General features: G+C 43.3%; 1 long non-coding RNA gene across 3 annotated transcripts in view; it reads right to left on the bottom strand.

The window, feature by feature from the left end:
• Positions 1-6,328, bottom strand: part of LOC118914529 (uncharacterized) — a 24,033-nt gene extending 17,705 nt beyond the window's left edge. For all 3 annotated transcript variants that reach the window (XR_008993839.1, XR_008993838.1, XR_005025638.2), the window contains exon 1: positions 6,189-6,328. This is a non-coding gene — a long non-coding RNA (uncharacterized LOC118914529). The remainder of the gene's footprint in view (positions 1-6,188) is intronic.
• Positions 6,329-7,937: the final 1,609 nt, after the last annotated feature.

Consider the following 7,937-nt stretch of genomic DNA (forward strand, 5'->3'; position numbering starts at 1 on the left):
GTCGGAGGCCCCTCCCTGCTGGTGAGGGGCGCTGCTGTGGGCAGAAGGGCTGCCCTGAGGCTCAGCCTGGGCTGGCTTTGGGAAGAGCTGCCGGTCATGTGCAGCTGGGCCTCGGGCTGGCAGGCAGTCCTCTCCCTGCTGCTCTCCTGTCTTCACCCCGGGGTGTTACCCTCCCGACACGTCCCGGTTGCCCAGCTGGAGAACGTGGTTACTGGGGCCATTACCCAGGCCCAGTTTCTCTGGGCCCAGTTCCCTGGATCACTGAAAAAGGGGAGCACGGCGACGGTGAGCAGGGTGGTCATGCGGCGGCTCACACATCCCCCGGGAGAACCACACACACTTTGTCCAGAGCCAGGTGGGTAGATCTGCCGCACAGGCGACCAGGAATCTCCCGCACCTCGACGGGCCAGGCTCTTGGCCGAGCGCTGCTTGGAAAGAACTGGCTTTCCATCCTCTGTTTTTGTAAACTTTCCTTCCATCTTCCATTCTCCTCTGATGTCTTCCTGGACTAATAGAGAGAACGGAAACTGTGGCTGTAAAGAAGGAGCAACTTCCCGAGGGCAGGCAGCCCGCGCTAGCCCTGCGTCCTTTCTCTAGAGAGAAGAGGTCCTCCGGCTGCCTGGGCGTTCACGGTGCTCTCAGCAATCCTTTCACTTAATTCACTCCTGTTTTTACCAATCACTGTGCACTGGATCTCCCAATCCTTACTGTAAACAGAGCGACCATTGCAGAGAGGCCTGCGGAGCTGAGGTGTTCCCTGGTCGAGAGCCACGTGCTTCCTCCCTAGGACATCTCTGAAGAGAAAAGGAGGCACCGGAGAAGGAAGGGGAAGCGAATGGGAGTAAGTGAAGTCAGTAGGATGCCTTTTTAAACGTGAAACGTGGTTGCAGCGGATGGTTTGATAGGACGGAAGGCGAAGACATGCAGCAGAGAGCCCAGGTCGCTGCTGTTTTCCAGATGCGAATCCAGTCCAGCCGGCCTGCTCTGCGCACATGGTGACAGTCAGCGGTTCCCTTGCCGGCCTTTCAGAGTCGGCTGCATCCCTGGGCCGCAGAACCAGGAGCGACAGAGCCTCCCCTCCTGCCCCCAGTGTGTGTTCCGTCAGTGGCACCTCCAGTCACTTCGTTTCCAGTTTGCTTGAAGTGTTTTATTTACTCTAAGGATGGCGCTGCTGCCAGTGGCAGGTTCTGTACCCTGTCACTGCAGAAAGCGCCCAGGGCGGTATTACAGATGGAGGTGAAACCAGGGGCTTGCACAGAGGTGGTGCTCAGCCCCAACACTGTCCCGCTCGCACATGCCTGTGTCTCCGCTCTCTGCTCATGTGGCACAGAGCTGCTATAAGCAAGGCTCTTTAATCCAAACTCAGAGGGAGAGGCGGCCCTACGATTTCATTTCAGTGATTTGGTTTTCACATTTTTTCCATCCTTCCATGAAATCTGTTAGCCACCTTGCTAAAGAGCAACACGATAGGCACTAAAGATCGGTGAGCTGGTCCCAAGCCTCAGCTCGATTCACATTTACTGCCTTTTCTTATCATGTTTCATCACTGGGGTTATAAAGATGAGGAAACATAATTCCTGACCTCGCCAAGCTCACAGGTCAGCCAACAGGCCAAGGAAGTGTGGGCTCAGGTGGGACACTGTCAATGCCTCATAATAGTTTTAGAAGAAATGAATCGAGTGCTGGGTTTCTTGACAGTCTAACAATCCATTTCAGCAACAAAGACAGAGACAGGAAGCTAAGTGGGTAGGTAAGAGGGAGGGGAGATTACATGCTGGTGCTGTGTTAGAGTTAGGTAAGTGGAAGGGACTTTTTCCCTTCATTTTTTACATTGAAAAATTTCAGACTCACAGAAAAGTTGGAAAAACAGTACAGTGAGTACCCATATACCCCATAATAGATTTACCAATTGTTACCATTTTGTCATGTGTATTTTTGAGCTGTGAAAGTAAGCTGCACACCTCATTACATTTCACCCCTCTGCTGTTTAATAGGCATGATTCTTAAAATAAACAGTAACTCCATAATGTCATCTAATAAGGAATCCATATTCAAGTTTCCCTGGTGGTCCCAAGTGTATCTTCTATAGATTTTTCCTCCTGTCCAATTCATGGTTTGACAAGGGTTCACACGTTGCACATATCTCTTAGTCTCTGAATTTATAGTTTGTTTTGCTTTGTTTCACAGCATTGCATCTTTGCAGAATTTAGGCTGGTTGTGCTGAAGAATGTCCCATATAGTGGGTCTCTCTTATTATATCTTCATGAATAGATTTATGTCAAGCACTTTAGGCAATAGTCCCACAGATAGATGTTGTGGTATAACAGCTTTGAATCTAGGGTTCATGGACTTCTTTCTTGGGTTTTTGTATATAAATTTTCAAAGATTCTGTGAACCCCCAAAAGTTAAGAATTGGGGTAGAGGAGTGAGTCATTATTAGTAGGAGGCTAATATGTTTTACATTTAAGTCTTAATGGACTCAAGTCTGAAATCTTCTTAAACCATTAGATGTTGTATGCATTTTTAAATATAGTATTTTCTTTTCACTTGTCTGTTTTTTTTAAAGTAACACTATATATGATAAAACATTCAGATCATACACAAATATCACAGAGTGAAAAGTGTCCTTCTGACCCCAGTTCTCCAGGCCCCTGTCCCTCTTGGCAAAAGCAACCTGCAGCCCCAGTGTCCTGAGTACGCCTCTAGATCATCATCACAGGTAAGCGTGTGCCTTTATTTAGTTATCTTACACAAGGGGGAGTTTTACAGAGGTGTGCTGTAAGTGAAATGTCCTCGAATTTTAAAATCAACTGCAAGTATCTGCAGTGAAAAAAAATCAACTGCATATACTTGGCAAAGCAAAACTCATAAAAATTGAAAACAGAACAGAGAAACCAAAGCGGAGGCGAGTCGGCGCAGGGATCGCACATGCCTTTTTGCTCCTGGGGTGAGTGGCAGATGGACACCAGCCCTGATCGTGAAGCTGGATTCACTCTCCGTGTGTGCTCGGACCTGAGCTGAGGGCCAGGCTAACTTTCATTTTGTGTGGTAAGAACACTTGGTGGGAGCTACCCTCTCAGCAGAGTTTTAAGTGTACAACAGTGTGTTGTTACTGTGGGCTCAGTGTCCTGCAGATGATCTCCAGAACGTATTCATCTTGCTTAACTGCAGCTTTCTGCCTGGTTATTAGCAACCCCTCCTTTCTTTCTCTCTCCTGCCTCTGGCAACAACACTCTATTCTTTGCAAGAATTTGACCATTTTAGGTTCCTCCTAGGAGTGAATTATGCAGTGTTGTCCCTCTGGACAGCTTATTTCATGTCTCATAATGCCCTCGAGGCCCCTCCACGTGGGCACAGATTGAGGGTTCTCTTTGAAGACTGTGTTTATCACCACCATGGCCCTTAAATGGAAGCCAGCTTTATGCAATGTGCGACTGAAGAATTGGGCCCACCTTCCAACGCCAGAGGACACACCAGCGTTGGGCAGGACCTGCTGAGAGAGGGCGTGTGAGCCTTCAAACTCCATCCCTTGGCGCTGCTCAAGGGCCCTTTGAGGGATGTCTGGGCCGTGCAGTTCGAGCCTTACACACTGGCTTGAGAACCACATGCACGGTGGACTCCACGGCTCCCGGTTCAGTTCCCGGCTTTACAGCCTAACGGGGTGTCCCAGTCATTGCACAGAACATGTAGGTCTACTTTATTCTTTTAAATAGCTCATAGTACTCTGCTATATAAACTACCAGAATTTGTTCAAAACCAGCCCTCTATGGACTAGATTAGATTGTTGTTAGAGATTTTCACTACTCCTATTAATAATGCTGAGAAGAATGATGTGTCTTTTATAATAATTCATTTTGGGGATCTTGCATGACCAAGCGTCCACAGGACAACAATTAAAATGTCTTTGCTGTACGCGTGGTCCCCGACTTGCGATGGTTTCACCTAGGATTTATAGACTTTGCAGTGGTGTGAACATGCTACGCATTAGGTAGAAACCGTACTTTGAGCTCTGAGTCGTGATCCTCCCCGGGCCGGTGACATGCGGTCAGACCCTCCCTCGGGACGCTGGGCGGGGGCGACCCCGCGGCTCCCAGGTGGCCAGGCCACAACGAGGGCCTACGGCCAAGGCACCCCCAGCCTTTCTGCACCTGATTTTCACTTTCAGCACGGGATTCAGTGCGTTACACGATACCCAGCACTTTATTATTAAACAGGCTGGGTGTGAGACGGCTGTGCCCAGTGTGGGCTCAGGTGAGCATTCTGAGCACTTGTGAGGTGCCCGGGCTGAGCTGTGATGTTCCTTAGCTGACGTGCATTAAATGCATTTTCGGCTTAAAGGTGTTTTTAACTTACAGATTGGTACATGACCCCATTCTAAGTTGTGGAAGCTCTGTATTTATTTTAAAATATGGCTTTTTTTCTTTTCTGGCTACTTTCATATTGAAACCTTTTTGGTCCTAATTCCTATAATTTCAATTTTTCAAAATTAAGTTAAAAAAATATGAATTACCCTTAAATTCCCAATTGGCATAGTTTTAAAATCCATTTAATGGCATTAGGATCCCAAAAGACCACTTACTAATTATCTCCAGCAGTTAGTATTTATTCAACAAACCTTTCTTGCATATCTCTATGTACCTGTGATAATATTAAGGATTTTAGTAGATTTTATGCCTGTTTACATCATTGTAACTCTGCTTAAATGTAAGACTCAGAACTATTTATTAGATAATTGCTTATTTATTCCACTAAATTTGTAACATGACATTTGTATACTAGTGAGGTGGAGAAGAGGGGACATTAATATATTTGTATTAAAAATAGTATTTTAATGTATTTCTAAGGTAGCAGTTATAGAAACTCATTCCTTTCTTAAGAAAATGACTACATTGAATGTTATGGTTTAATATTAAATGATTTTGGAAGCCTCAATTGTCCTAGATTCTAGGATGAAGTTTTTAAAATATTCCACATGATAAGCTATTTTATGTTATGGAGGTATAAGTAATCCCTAACTAAGATTGTAAACCTAATATCCATAAATGGATTCCAGATACTTAAATTCAGTTGATGTGTTTCCTGTAATTATGCAGAGCAGAAAATTATCACGCTCTTCATTTATACCATTAACACCTATGCATTAAAATTATTTTATTTTTAATTTTTTAATGGGTTATACATGCATGTGATATAAAATTTGAAAATGTCACAAAAGGCACCTAATTCTGTCCCTGTGTGGCCAATTTCTTCTGAGGTAGTTGATGCAGACACAGTGGTAAGTCTTACATCTCCTTCCTCCCTTCCAGTTTTGGTGATTGGTATGAACTTCCTCATCCTTCTTTTTATTTTACCCTAGATGCTTTCTCCTGGCTCTTGTTGCTTATTTAGTTTTATAAAGGAACTTTAAAATCAACTTGTCTAGTTTGAAATAAAATCTCCCCAAAATTACTATTGGATGTAGGATGCCCAATATTTATAAGTAAGTTTGAAAGAATTGACATCGTAGGATCCTGAGTCTTTTAAACTAAAAACACGGTATGCTTTTTCATTTGTTTTAGTCTTTTAAAAAGTAACTATTAAGTGTATCTTATCTTTTTGTTTTTTTGGTAGAGTGATTCTATTTTATCTTCTGGTTGTTGTTTGTGTGGATGAAGACTATTGATTTTTCTATACTACATTTTTTACCATACTGGATTCTCTCATTGTTTGTAATAGTTTTTCAACAATTCTCTTGAGCTGCCCAGATAAGCAATCAATTTATCTGCACATTCCTCCAGACAATTTTGAGTTATGGTGATGTTAAGTTGAGTGGTTTAGTTAACTTAATGTGCACATTTTTGAACAAAGTCTCTCTAGATAACTGCTCAACTGAAAAGCAGATATAAGCTGTTAAATCTGAACACAAATGAAACATTCCAAACCTACAGTCACCACAGAACCAAAACAAAACAAAACTACCAACCAACACAAATGTTCTCATATGCAATTGCTTGTGAATCAGATTTGTCTCAGATTAGTGAAAACAAAACAACGAAATGAAAGATTTGTATCACTATCACGAATAACCTTCAATTTAGAACTTTTTGCGTTCCTTGAAACTCATTGTTTTCATTTTATTAATTTTATAATAAATATATATAACAAATTTGAACTGGTAAACTATTCTCATGAGATGTTGCTTGAATTACCTGTTTTTTCTTCTTTTATGTTGCAGATCCACAGAAGAAAACCAAGTTTAGTTGACAAGAAAAATTGAAACACTGGCCTGACCCCTCTTGCCTCTCTCTTTACTGGCACAGGACTGGTCATTGTAGACCTAGTGTCAGAAGGTCAGCGGCCCAGCAATCTGTCTTTTGCGTTGGAGGCATCTGTGGGGAGGGAGTCTCAGGCTTCTACGGTGACATTCTGTACAGTACTAATTATTGGCCTACCTGCAATGTGTGGATGGTTAAGGTAAAGCAGGGTGGGACTCTGACCCACCCAGGCATCGCTTTCATCGGAATGTGAAGGAAATGATTCACTGATACTGAACCGAAAGACCTTGCCTGGAAAACCCGCTCAGTATTGCATAATCGAGCGTTTGAAAACAAGGTGTCCCAGAAAACAGTGTGGGCATCAGTTCCCATCACTTTCCCTTATTAGCTTAACTTTTGTTTGCTTGCGTTAATAGCAGTACCTGCCAGGTGTTGTTCTGCAGCCCGTGAAGTGAGCTGGCAGTGGCCTTGTGAGAAGGTGCCGTCACTGCCATCCTACGGGTGAGGACGGGGAGGCACTCAGAGGTCCTGTGGCCTGCCTGGTGAGCTGCCTGGTGAGCTGGGCAGAAATTGGTAGAGCCAGGAATTACTAAATCGAGTCTGCCTGGGAAGGGGAGGGCGTGCATTGTATAACTGCATCTTCTGGAAACTCAGTTTTTGACCTGTGGAATGAGCGTAAGTCATTTATCAGCGTTGCTATAAAAATGAAATGTGATGATGTAAGCAAACCTTCCAGGTCAGTATTTATCCTGCGTTGAGTTCAGTACATATTTATTTTATTTACTCTTTAGTCCCAGCGCCATGTTTATAATTCTGTAGTAACAGCATTAATCAGCACATTAAAATTTTCACTGCCTGATTCCTTATATTTGATTATAGTAAATTACAGTGTAACTGCATTGAATCCTCTATGTAGTACTTTTCTTGGGACTAACTTACAGCAAGTTTCTTCTGGTATGTTAGTCACTAACCTCTTCCCCCTCTTTGGGGCATAGGGCCAAGTGCATTTGGAAGGGATTCAGGTGAGCCTGCAGCTTATTGGAGCAGAGTTAGAGTGAAGACGTGACACACTTGCAAGGTGACATCTGAAGGGGCAATAAGCAGCAGGCGTGAGCAAAATCATAAAAACCCATTTATCTGCCAACGTCCTTACGTAAGAGGTTACACTACTGCCAAGGAATTTCCTGCCCATGTCAGTCTTTGCTATGGGACTTTTCAGTAGCTTGTGCTTCCTCTGCAGGCTTGGCTGTTATCAGTCTCACTCAGATATTCCTTCCCATTCAGTGTGGAGTATTTTGTGACACTTATGAATGAGTGCACCTATTTTTTTAGTGATTAGGATGTTGATTTATATCACAGGAGACTCATCAGTTCTTGCCCTCACACAGGACTGTTGTAAGAATTTACTCTTTTCATTCATTATTTGAACCTCCAGGAAAAGGGTTCCATAAAATCAAAAGTCACATGTGAATTTTGAGAATATATAAATTATAAGAAATAATTTCCTGCTAAAAAAATACACATTGGTAACAGTTGAGGACATTTTCTAGGTAGGTGAGGAAACACATTTCAGTTTCTAATTACATAGATAATGCCAAGTGACAGGCAGAGCATTATGGAAATAATATTTGATGAGTAGTAGAAAATCAGAATTTAGGTCTGGGCTCTGTGGCCTACTCAGTG

This window comes from Manis pentadactyla, chromosome 14, assembly GCF_030020395.1.
Source record: "Manis pentadactyla isolate mManPen7 chromosome 14, mManPen7.hap1, whole genome shotgun sequence".
NCBI classification, from domain to species: domain Eukaryota; kingdom Metazoa; phylum Chordata; class Mammalia; order Pholidota; family Manidae; genus Manis; species Manis pentadactyla.